This window comes from Mya arenaria, chromosome 15 (genome assembly GCF_026914265.1).
Source record: "Mya arenaria isolate MELC-2E11 chromosome 15, ASM2691426v1".
NCBI classification, from domain to species: Eukaryota; Metazoa; Mollusca; class Bivalvia; order Myida; family Myidae; genus Mya; species Mya arenaria.
This window is the reverse complement of record NC_069136.1, coordinates 10,844,850-10,857,384: the sequence shown is the minus strand read 5'-3', so window position 1 is coordinate 10,857,384 and position 12,535 is coordinate 10,844,850. Positions and strand designations below refer to the sequence as shown.

The following is a 12,535-nucleotide window of genomic DNA, read 5'->3' as shown; positions in this document are numbered from 1 at the left end:
TGTATACATGTAGATTCTGTTTGTCTTCAGTTGAGGCTGTATAGATTCTAATGTTTGCCTTCAGTTGAGGCTGTATAGATTCTAATGTTTGCTTTCAGTTAAGGCTGTATAGATCCCAATGTTTATCTTAAGTTGAGGCTGTATAGACTCCAATGTTTGTCTTAAGCTGAGGCTGTATAGATTCTAATGTTTGTCTTCAGTTGAGGCTGTATAGATTCTAATGTTTGTCTTCAGTTGTGGCTGTATAATGTTCAATGTTTGTCCAAAATTTAGGCTGTATTGAATCCAAGATCTCTCAAATTTGAAACTGTTTAGATTCCAATATCTGTCTTAATATGAAGCTGTATACAGTCTAATGTTAGTGCTACGTTGGAGTTGAAAAGACTCCATTGTCTGTCCTACGGTGTAGCTGTATAGATTCCAATGTCGATCGAACTTGGGAACAGTGAGATATAATTGTTTATTTCCTTGCCAAGTATTTATTTTATTTAAAATTGTCATCTTTTGTCTTAATTATTATCTGAAATCTCAAAAAATGTGGATAAAGAAATTTGCATATATTTTACGACATTTCAATGGGGGTGTATAGATTCTAGTGGTCAGACCGTGAGCGTGTATAGAATATAACGTCGACCGCCACGTTTTCGTTTCCGTGAATACAACGCAGTTTGTTGTAATTATGATCATTTACAAGTTCATGTTTAACCCAAGACTAAGATGTATGCATTTCATGTGTCAAACGTTTCAGCTACGAGATTAAATGGACCATTCTTACAAGGATATACAGATAAAGACAGTCAAAATGATAAAAGGAAACCGTGAAACTTCATTAGTGTGGCTAAGTAAATACGACGTAAGATTTTATTGCTATTTAAACCAGAGGGAAAAATTATTGATCAGGGATATTTGAATGCTGAATTCTCTGATTAATAAGTCTTTAATAAGTTATTAACTGGGTTTTCAACGAAAACCGGGTTATTAGAATGAGGTTGTCGGAATGTAGGACGAAGTGAACCACTTCCCAAGTGAACCAGGACTAAGTGAACCACTCGGTGAGACGAAGTGAACCATCTATATGTTATATAGGGAATATTCTCTAAATGTAATATTATGTTTCAGAGTTTATTTTCCTGAGTATAATTGATTTAATAGATAATATGAATAAATTGTTAATCATATCAAAGTGTTTATTTATTAGAATTATGTATTTTGATATAACAATGTTTTGAAAAAAGGAAAAGAAAAATGAAAAACAAAATACCTTTTTATTTAATCCTTATAATGAATATATTATCAATACATCCTACTTTGTCGAATTTTATTTCATGTATATGTTCAAAAAATTATCTATGTTTGTTATTTACACCTCAATCATGTCCCAAAAACAAATAAGTGTGGGTGTAATTAATGGATAATTGTACTTTAATTTTAATTGGCCTTATTAATTGGTAATTACTCTTGAGTCTTGCATGCAAATGGCGACATTTACTAGTTATTATCACCTTTCAGACAGTGTGCCATCACACAATAGCCACTATATAATACATATGTGGTTCACTTGGTCCTGAAATGGTACATTTAGGAACTGGTTCAATTGTGAAATGGTTCACTTCGTCCTGCACCCAGGTTGTCGTTGGGCGGGCGGGCGGGCGTCAAACATTGGTTTCTGTTCAATAACTTTAGTTAGCATTGATAGATATTGATGAAACTTGGTGTGTAGGTAGCTTATGGTAAGAGCTAGCTTGGGATTGCTTTTGAGGGGGGTGGGGCTAAGGTCAAGGTCACCATTACTAAAAATAGAAAAATGGTTTCTGCCCAATAACTTTAGTTAGCATTGATAGATATTGACGAAACTTGGTGTGTAAGTTGCTTATGTGAAGAGGTAGCTTGGGATTGCTTTTGAGTGGGGTGGGGCTATGGTCAAGGTCACTATTACTTAAAATAGAAAAATGGTCAAGGTCACTGTTACTTAAAATAGAAAAATGGTTTCTGCCCAATAACTTTAGTTAGCATTGATTGTATCTGTCATGTGTTTCCGTTCCGGATAGAAAAATCCGACCCGAGGGCACCTGCGTTGGTAACGAGGCTTGCCGAGTTACCGGCCAAGCAGCGTGCCCGAGGGTCGGATTTTTCTATCCGGAACGGACACATATGATAGATATTTTTTCTAGCATACATAAATTACATTTTTTTATGGAGAAATTACATAAAAAGGCGCATTTTTGTATGTATCACCAAAAAGCGCGTGCGATGATGTTTACTGACGTCATAACGCGCAGTAATTTGTATTTACGGCATACGTCAAGAAGTTCCTTCAGTATCACGTCTTTTAAGGGTTTTGTTTTGTTTTTAGCTCTACTGGCCAAAGGCCAGAAGAGCTTATGCGATGGTAAGGTGTACGTAGTATGTGCATCCGTGCGTCCGTGCATTCGTGCGTCTGTAAACAATTGCTTGTGAACACGATACAGTCTTCAGTTTTGATTGTATCTTGATGAAACTTGTACAGTATCTAGATATCCATTAGAGCTGGGTTCCTTTCAACCAGTCAGATCCGCCCATGCATGCCTAGATTATGGCCCTTGATAGTATAAAAAAATGCTATTGTGTAAACAATTGGTTGTGAACACGATACAGTCTTCAGTTTTGATTGTATCTCGATGAAACTTGTACAGTATCTAGATATCCATTAAAGCTCGGTTCGTTTCGAAAACCAGCCAGATCCGCCCATGAATGCATAGATTATGGGCCATGAAAGTTTTAAAGAAATGCTTTCTATTTTTAGCCAGGTCTGCATGAGCGAATTCTATTTTTAGCCAAGTTTACATGTACATGTAAATTCAAGTCTAGAGTTAAGGGAGACAATTTGCAAGTCTAGGATTTTGAGGGACAATTTGCTTTTTGCTTCTGCACTTGATTTTGTGAATTACTCTGCCTTGTTCTTGTTGAAAGCCTAAAGGCCATTTTTTATCTTTAAGTTCTGTAGTTTGTGCATTCATCTTAACAAAATTGGATGTGAATGTTTAAGTTATGCACTTGGTGTCATTAGGCCAACCTTAAAAAATTTCTTGTTTGGAGTAACCCTACCCAGATTTTTTAAGGTGGGTAGGTAGGTAGGTTTTTTTTTTTATTATTTTTTTTCTCCAACGACAACTGGATCTTGTGTACAGTACATTCACTACATAACACTAGTTATTCAAGGCATTGTAATAAACTTTTGAACAACAAACATCTTAACTTCTGATCCTTTATTTTTTTAATTTCAAAGAAAATGTGAAACAAATTGGTTTACATACAATCATACAATGGCTTTGTGTACTTGTAGTTCACTTGATTTTACATTGTAAAATGTTTCATTATGTTTTACCAAATAAAATCAATTCTATCGGAATTTTGTGTTAGCTATTTCACAATCATGAAGGTATATTTGCAATAAATAATATTTGCAATGAATCATCATTCTCCATTAAAATATCAAATACATCGTACCATGTGTAGTCGACATTGAATTTTCTTACAAAGTTGTTTTTAATTTTTTTATTTAAGTAATTTATTGTCACACAAAACGTAATTTCGTTCGGTTCACGTTCGACAAACTTGCAGTCAGCCATGTTTTCGAAACGCTCATTGCGATCAGCGATAAAAACCGAAGCTCTACGAGTGTGTCTACAAATCGAAAAGAACCGAAACAGAAGAAAAGAGCAGAAACAGAAAATAGTAGCGGAAAGGCGTTGAAAAAAAAATTCGCGGATCAAAATGCCAAAAAAAAATTTGAGTCGGCAACGATTTTTATGGGTCGGTCGCGTTACTCCAAACAAGAATTTTTTTTATTTTAGGCCTTACTGGCCACACCCAGGGTTCACAGGTTTGGTTAACATAAATCTGGAAAGGTTTGAAAATCTTTTTGTGTGTTCGTGCATCCATCTCAGCACAATTGATTGTGAATGTTTGTTCAAATTGATCAATGTTGTCCTAGGATGCCCTTGACTTTGACCTTTTGACCAACTTTTTTTAACTTTTAAAACTACAGAATTTTTTACTATGAGTACAGTTTTGAAAGCATTTTTTTTTTGACGACTGTGACGTAAAACCCGGTATCAACATAATCGTGTACCATAAACTGTAATACTGGCTCTTCCCAATGTCGATACCGGGTAACATAAAGAATTTATTTTGGCATACATTTACTGAAATAAAAGTTAACGAGCCAAGTATGGAAATCATCCTAATATATTCTCCTGATTCATGGTAAGCTGACGAAGATGATGATTTACTTTGTTTTGATTTGTCATTTCTAAATGTGTAATAATAATGTCTGACGTGTGTGCAGTAAACTCGACTGCAATATCAGAATAAGTATGCTTGCTTTTTGAAGTTGCAGACGACAAAAATGACCCGGAATTCTTGGAAATAGGGAAGGCACATCTTTAAAAAAAAATGTAACAATTGTAAAATTTAGATTTAATTATGACTTTCACTTGAATATTTCTGAGATGGGGGTAGGGTAATAAGTTAAAATTAAAGTTATTTTTGTTCGGTTTTTAAATCCGGAAAATACACGCAATTTATCACGCTGTTCATAGTTTGAAAACAATCTAAATCAACTGTCATTTTCAAGTTACTATAACCTTAATTAAAGGTGTTATGAAGCCACATTATGACATGTGTTGCCGATGAATGGATGTGCGAGTGTCAGTGTCGGAGTGTTCCCTTCATTCCATTCTTTAATTGCATACAAATACAATGTTTAAAGCAACATTTATTTTACGTATAAACAAATTTATAATAAACTTTCTTCTTTTTTTAATCTGAAGAAAAAAATGATACTAAAATATTATGCTACACCGAGTTGTTATAACAGTAAGCACTTAGCTAATTCTTTTTTTCTTTTTTTTTTATTCAAACATATATACAAAAAGCACTTCATACAGCTATACGTAGAAAACATTTGACATGTATATAAAAAGTATCTTTCAAATGAAGAACCAATTGTTTTGCTATTTTCTGATATAGAAAAAAAGGTGGGAGATTGGGCGAAAAAAAAATGAAAGAAAGAAAATACCCATATTTTTTTTTAAATAATAAGAAAAGGAGAAGAGACAATCTGGCTTTCTAAAATGAATTATATATCTGATGATTATAAATAGCTAATTCTTATATTATAAAGATTTTTTTATAGTTTAAGTGTCTTTTTCATTAATGACAAAAAAAATGTTGTGCTTCTTTAAAAAAACACGAGGTCTATTTATTTTGGACATACTAAAAAGAGAAAGATCTTCTGTCACAATCATATAATATTACATGATTAACACAATATTTCTTTTCTGGATGTATTTGTATATATCTTCCTGTTTAGGGAATGATTTGTGTATCGAGAACAAGGCATATTGTGAATTACCCTTTCAGAATCTTTGCATTTTTGAATGAGTCTACATGTGCCATAGGGTTGATGGCAATAATAAGATATATCAATAAACCCTTTAATTAATTTATGATTTATTACATGCTCTTTCATGGGTCAGAAGAATAACTGACGTCTAATGTAAGTATTGAAACACTTATTTGTTAATAGCTCAGATAATTCATTTAGCTATGTATATTGGATATGTATTAGTCAGACAATGAGATTATAAACTCTGAAAGTGTCAACTTTAAAAGGCACTGGACCAATAAACAGATACAGGAAATTGACCCCATGCTGGGAGACAAGTGCAATAAACAAGGGATGCGCAGCGGGGAATTATCATGTCGCCCATGCCTGAAGTTAACATATTATAAGAAATATATATATAAAAAAAAATCAACCCTCGTTACACTGTATTTATTTTTCCTCATGTATGGAATGAACAGAACCTTTCTCAGATAGGCATGACTGTAGCTGTTATATTTGAAAACCGACTGGAACAGACTATTATTTTTTAGCTCGACTATTCAAAGAATAAGGAGAGCTATACTACTCACTGAAGCGTCGGCGTCACCCCTTGGTTAAGGTTTTGCATGCATCACACATATCTCAGCAACTACTTGAGATATTGCATTGGGACTTTATACAATGGTACTCAACCATCCAACCTACTTAATTAACCAAGTTAGATAACTCTAGTTTGCATTTAATGCAAATAATAGGCCTTTATTATTTGACTTAGAAATTCTGGTTAAGGTTTTGCGTGCAAGCACACATAGGTTAATATCTCAGCAACTACTTGAGGTAATGCATTGAGACTTGATACAATGTTACTCAACCATCCAACCTACCTTACTAACCAAGTAAGATTACTATAGTTTGCATTTAATGCAAAAAATAGGCCTTCATTATTTGACTTAGAAATTCTGGTTAAGGTTTTGCGTGCAAGCACACATAGGTTAATATCTCAGCAACTGCTTGAGGTATTGCATTGAGACTTGACACAATGGTACTCGACCATCCAACCTACTTAATTAATCAAGTTAGATAACTCTAGTTTGCATTTAATGCAAAATAATTGCCCTTTATTATTAGACTTTGAAATTCTGGTTAAGGTTTTGCATGTAACCACTTTTAAGTCAATACCTCAGCGAATATATCATGTATTGCATTGAAACTTTATACACAGGCTCCCAACCATTTAACCTTCTTATTTAATCAAGAAAGATAACTCTATCTTTCATATTATATAATTTTTGCCCCTTTATTATGCGTCTTAGAAATTCTTGTTAAGGTCTTGCATGTTAGCACACATAGGATAATATCTCCGCAACTACTTGATTTATTGCATTGAGACTTTATACAATGGTTTTCAACCACCCAACTTAATTGAATAACCAAGTTAGATAACTGTATTTTGCAAATAATGGCCCTTTATTATTACACTTAAAAATTCTGGTTAAAATTTTGCACGTAACCACATTTATGTTAATATCTCAGCACATCATGTATTGCATTGAAATCTAATCTAACAGTGATCCATGCATGTTTCGCCAAAACTTTTCAATCCTTACACTGAAAAGCGGTGGAATAGTCGAGCACGCTGTCTCTGTGACAGCTCTTGTTATCTAAACATTACAAGTTCATTGTCATGATAACACATATACCAGCAAAAACATATTTTAAAGGCTTGACTTAAACAACAAAATTTGGAATTTTCTTTTACATGATTTTGCATACATATAAGACTTATAATACTTTAACTTACCGAGAAAAGACAATAAGCATGCCGGCATTTCAAAGATCAACACACACTGGGTGTTAATTAAAATGAATTATTTCTTTTCAAATATTTCCCCAAATATCACATTGAACACCCAAAGTCAATTATTATCAAATTATGTTATACTGTATTCAAGATTTACAGTTTGTTAAAAGTGTGAACATTAAGGGAACTGCCAAAAATATTAATACATAATATTTATACTATTCTTCATTATGCCCCCCTTCGAAGAAGAGGGGTATATTGCTTTGCACAGGCATGTCGGTCGGTCGGTCGGTCCGTCCGTCGGTAGACCAAAGCTTGTCCGAGTGATAACTCAACAATTCCTGGACGTATGGTCATCAAACTTCACATGAAGGTTGGGTCTGACCAGTAGATGACCCCTATTGATTTTGGGGGTCATCGGGTCAAAGGTCAAGGTCACAGTGACCTTTAATGGTAAAATAATTTTAAAGCTTGTCCGAGTGATAACTCAACAATGCCTGCACCCATGGCCCTCAAACTTGACATGGAGGTTGGGCCTGACCAGTAGATGACCCCTATTGTGTTTGGGGGTCATCAGGCCAAAGGTCAAGGTCACAGTGACCTTGAATGGTAAAAGGTTGTTCGAGTGATAACTCAACAATGCCTGCACCCATGGCCCTCAAACTTGACTTGGAGGTTGGGCCTGACCAGTAGATGACCCCAATTGTTTTTGGGGGTCATTGGGCCAAAGGTCAAGGTCACAGTGACCTTGAATGGTAAAAGGTTGTCAAATTGATAACTCAACAATGCCTGCACCCATGGCCCTCAAACTTGACTTGGAGAATTGGCCTGACCAGGAGATGACCCCTGGGAGATGGGTTTTGGGGGTCATCTGGCCAAAGGTCAAGGTCACAGTGACCTGGAATGGTAAAAGGTTGTCCGAGTGATAACTCGACAATGCCTGCACCCATGGCCCTCAAACTTGACTTTGAGGTTGGGCCTGGCCAGAAGATGGTCCCTATTGATTTAAGGGGTCATTGGGCCAAAGGTCAAGGTCACAGTGACCTGGAATGGTAAAAGGTTATCCGAGTGATAACTTGACAATGGCTGCACCCATGGCCCTCAAACTTGATTTGGAGGTTGAGCCTGGCCAGAAGATTGTCCGTATTAATTTTAGGGATCATTGGGCCAAAGGTCAAGGTCACAGTGACCTTGAATGATAAAAGGTTGTCCAAGTGATAACTCAACAATGCCTGCACCCACGGCCCTCAAACTTGACATGGAGTTTGGGCCTGACCAGTAGATGACCCCTATTGATTTTAGGGGTCAAAGGTCAAGGTCACAGTGACCTTGAAAGCAAACTCGACAATTCTTGGACCTATGGTCATCAAACTTGACATGAAGGTTGGGCCTGCCCAGTAGATGACCCCTATCCACTTTGGGGGTCATCAGCCTAAGGTCAATGTCACAGTAACCTTTAACGCAAAAAACAAATCTTCCCCCACTGATATCTCAACAATGCCTGAACCTATGATCATTAAACTTGACATGGATGTTAAGCCTGACCAGTAGATCACCCTTATTGATTTTAGGATTCATAGAGCCAAAGGTCAAGGTCACAGTGATCTTGAATGGTAAAAGGTTGTCCGAGTGATAACTCAACAATGCCTGAACCCATGGCCTTCAAACTTGACTTGGAGTTGCATCTGACTTGTAGATGACCCCTTATGATTTAAGGGGTCATTGGGTCAAAGGTCAAGGTCACAGTGACCTTGAACGAAAAAAAACTTGTCTTGTGATAACTTGACAATGCCTGCACCCATGGCCCTCAAACTTGACATTTAGGTTTCTGGTGACCAGCTGATGACTCTGGATTTTGAGTTCATAGAGTCAAAGGTCATGACGGTCATAACACACTTTATCCTCACACTTTAATGGTCATAATCTTAAAACAGCAACAAATCAGCTGTCATTTCGGTCCATGCATATTTCATTCAATTGTCCATATACTCCTGACAACATGGCGCTCAGGGGGGGGGGGGGGGGGCATAATGTTTGACAAACATCTCTTGTTCAATCAAACTCACTATTCTATTGTTTTTGTGTAACATATTCAAAGATTCAAGATTCAAACATATTTATTAAGTAACATAAACATATTGTTACCTAATACATGATAAGTTTAATTTACATTATATATCATGTGACATAATTATTTCTAATCAATTAATTGCATATTAACTGGGACCAATATTACTAGGACCAATCCTACTCCCAGATATTAAGTATATAAGTAAAAGAGAGAATTAATAAACATATGCATGCATAAATAACAATATCAAAAGCCATGGTTGATTGTTGTGGACATTGATACCAGGCCTGTCGATACCGGGATTGAAGAGAATATTATTTTACCCGGTACTGTCTGTGACGAAAAACCCAGTATCGACATAATCTGGTTTCATAAACAGTGATACCGGCTTTTCCCAATATCAATATCGGGTACCGGCTTTTAGCACCACCCAAATGGATTTATGCGTAAACAAATAACGAAATGGTGTTAAATTGAAGGCGAAAACAGTGAGAAACAACAGGTAAGATATTAATTAACAAGTGTTCAATGAAATACGAACACTACATTATCTTTCCATCAAAAATATGTGGTTATTTCACTTTTTACGCTGTATTTTATACGTCGGAAAATTTATTTTCCAACCCCATTCTCCATTGCTTTGATTACGTTTCACGTTGACGTTTATCCCACCCAAGTGAATACACATTCCGTAATATTAAAAGCATGTGGTTGTATTTTTCAGGTCTGGTGATCGGTGTTTTTAACAACTATATCAGAAGATCAAATTTATGAAATTGGATTATTAGGTATGTAGTCTAAAATAATAGACGTGTTTTACGGGATTCTTCAAATCCCTAACGCCTAAACGGGTTTGTGCAAAAACCGGGGGGTTTCGAAAAAAATTGAAATTGTATTTAGAGTAGTATTTTGTTTGAAATACATAATCAATATTTATATTCATATTTTATTATGTAATTGCAAAGATATTTTGCATAAATTAAGCTTTAAATGCATAAAACACATGATTTACCTTTCCAATAAAACGAAACTTGACTGACACAGACATTAATTGTGCCAATCGTAACAACTCGACCATCACCGACAGACCTCGAGACAGACCTCGTAAATACAATCGTAATAACTCGGCCATCTCTGAGGTGTTCTGTTTGTGTGAAAAACTGTGAACTGCAGCCTTGCAGGTGCCCTTCATGTATATATGTATATTGTTACGTTTTGACAGTATGATATGAAACAAACACATCAAACTCATAATTATTTCGTTGGATATTTATTTTTTGAGTACGGAGCTAATATAAAATAACATTATTGGGTAATATTTCTTGTTGTCATAATATTTTATTGAAGCAATATGCTTTAACCCGGAATCTCGATCGGAATAACTACCCACTTTTGATACAAAACAATTTGTACGTTAAGGATTTGCCATATCAAAAATCGTAAAAAGGATCAGCCAGCTTACAATTATTTGGACTAATCAGGTATGGAAAACATCTATTTTATTGTCGTCAAAATGTTTAATTATGACGCGTTGTTTCACTTTTCAACAACATAAGAATGCCTGAATGGTTTATTATGTAGACAGTGCTGCACTATACAGTACTGTTCTCTGTCAACAAAAGTTTTTTGTTATTGCATGAAGTTGAATTCAAAATTAGTTTTTATCAATGTACATGCCAGTTCGTACATTAACAGTTATTGAAAGCTGTATTTAATTTCATTATCTTGTGCATGTGGTTTGTATTTTGATATGAGTACAGTTAACAAACTCAATGCTTTGTGGTTCGTGTATTTCTCTTTCAGTTCCAGTGTGCATGTCGTTTTCAAGAGTTCCTGAGGGTTTGATTTTAATTTTCTTATATTATACATCTGTCATCATAATGCATTTCTTGGATAAAATAAAGCTAGTGGTATTTTTATCAACTATAATAAATCAGTGCCTTTATTTATCAATTAAAAACCAATTAGAGTGTATGTGAAAAATTGTTTGTTGCATGGATATATGAAATCTTGTGCAACAAAACATCTTTACAGCTGGATGAAATAAACATTTTTAAAGGGGCTTGCTCATGTTGTGGCAACAAAATAAGTTCTCCCGGTAATGCATTTGAAAACACTAATATTAAAATAAGTTTATTCTTTGGTACCGAAATGGCAGAATGAATTAAAATTAAAGTATAAACAGCAAATATGGTATCAGTCGAGAGCGGACCCAGGCTGGTACAGTCAATTAAAAGGTAGAAAACGAATTTTAACCACTCTGCCACAGAGACTCATACACAACTTGTTGGATATTTTAACCATAATGAAATACGTTGAAAACATTACATGATAATGTCAATCAACCAATCACACTACAAACGTGTCTTTTTAGCTCGACTATTCGAAGAATAATGCACAAGGCAAAATGTAGCGGGGAGTGGGCCTTACCAAGAGTCCGTGGGCGCGGGGGCATTTGGCGGGGATTTTACCAACTGTTCATGGACGCAGGGCGGGGATTTTACACACGGTTGGCTGGACCGAAAGTCATAGTCTCCTCTATTCCCTGGACCTGGGGGGGGGAGGGTGTGGTTACAATTGACTGGTGCATAAGGATAGGTATACCACTCTAGCGCCGCCGATGGCATTGACATCACACTTTTGTTTTGTTTTGCATGTAAGCACCTTCAAGTCATTCTCTCGGTTAATACAGCATTTATTGCATTGAAATTTGGATATGTATTCCCAACTATCTGACCTATTAAAGTAATGAAGTTAGATAACATTAACGTTTCAATCCTTACACTGAAAAGCGGAGGAATAGGCGAGCGCGCTGTCTCTGTGTCAAACCATGAGCGAGTCCCTTTAATAAGTGGGAAAAAATACATGGTACCACATTTGATGATATTCTGTGAATAACTTTCTGTTGAAGACTTAATAAGATTATAGGACAAGCTTGTTAAAGCTGCTTTCTCACAGATTGACAGTTCTGACATTCTTTAATTTCTTCAGATTATTTTAAGTTGTCAAAACGGTAAATCTGTGATGTTCCCCTTGTTGAGGTCTTTACAACATTTTTAATGTGAGTCACATGGGGTCAAAAACTAGCAGAAAAGATCAAATCTTAGAAAAATATGCAGTCCATTATTAATAAAACTTAATTAGAATGTTTTCGTTAGTGAAATGGTTAATTAGTTTTAAACTAGGTCACATTGGGTCAGAAACTAGGTCGATATGTCAATTCTTAATATTCTTAATATATAAATTCAACAAACATGCTTGTTCTTTCTTCACATCTTCATTTTATTGCAGCAAG

The 12,535-nt window shown here is 35.4% G+C and overlaps 1 long non-coding RNA gene across 3 annotated transcripts in view; it reads left to right on the top strand.

Annotated features, from left to right (window-relative positions):
* The first annotated feature begins 636 nt into the window (after window positions 1-636).
* Window positions 637-12,535, top strand: part of LOC128219792 (uncharacterized) — a 51,415-nt gene continuing 39,516 nt past the window's right edge. The window contains exons 1-2 of one of the 3 annotated variants that reach the window (XR_008258664.1): window positions 637-853; window positions 9,965-10,028. This is a non-coding gene — a long non-coding RNA (uncharacterized LOC128219792). The remainder of the gene's footprint in view (window positions 854-9,964; window positions 10,029-12,535) is intronic. The other 2 variants (XR_008258665.1, XR_008258663.1) reach the window with 2 other exon arrangements.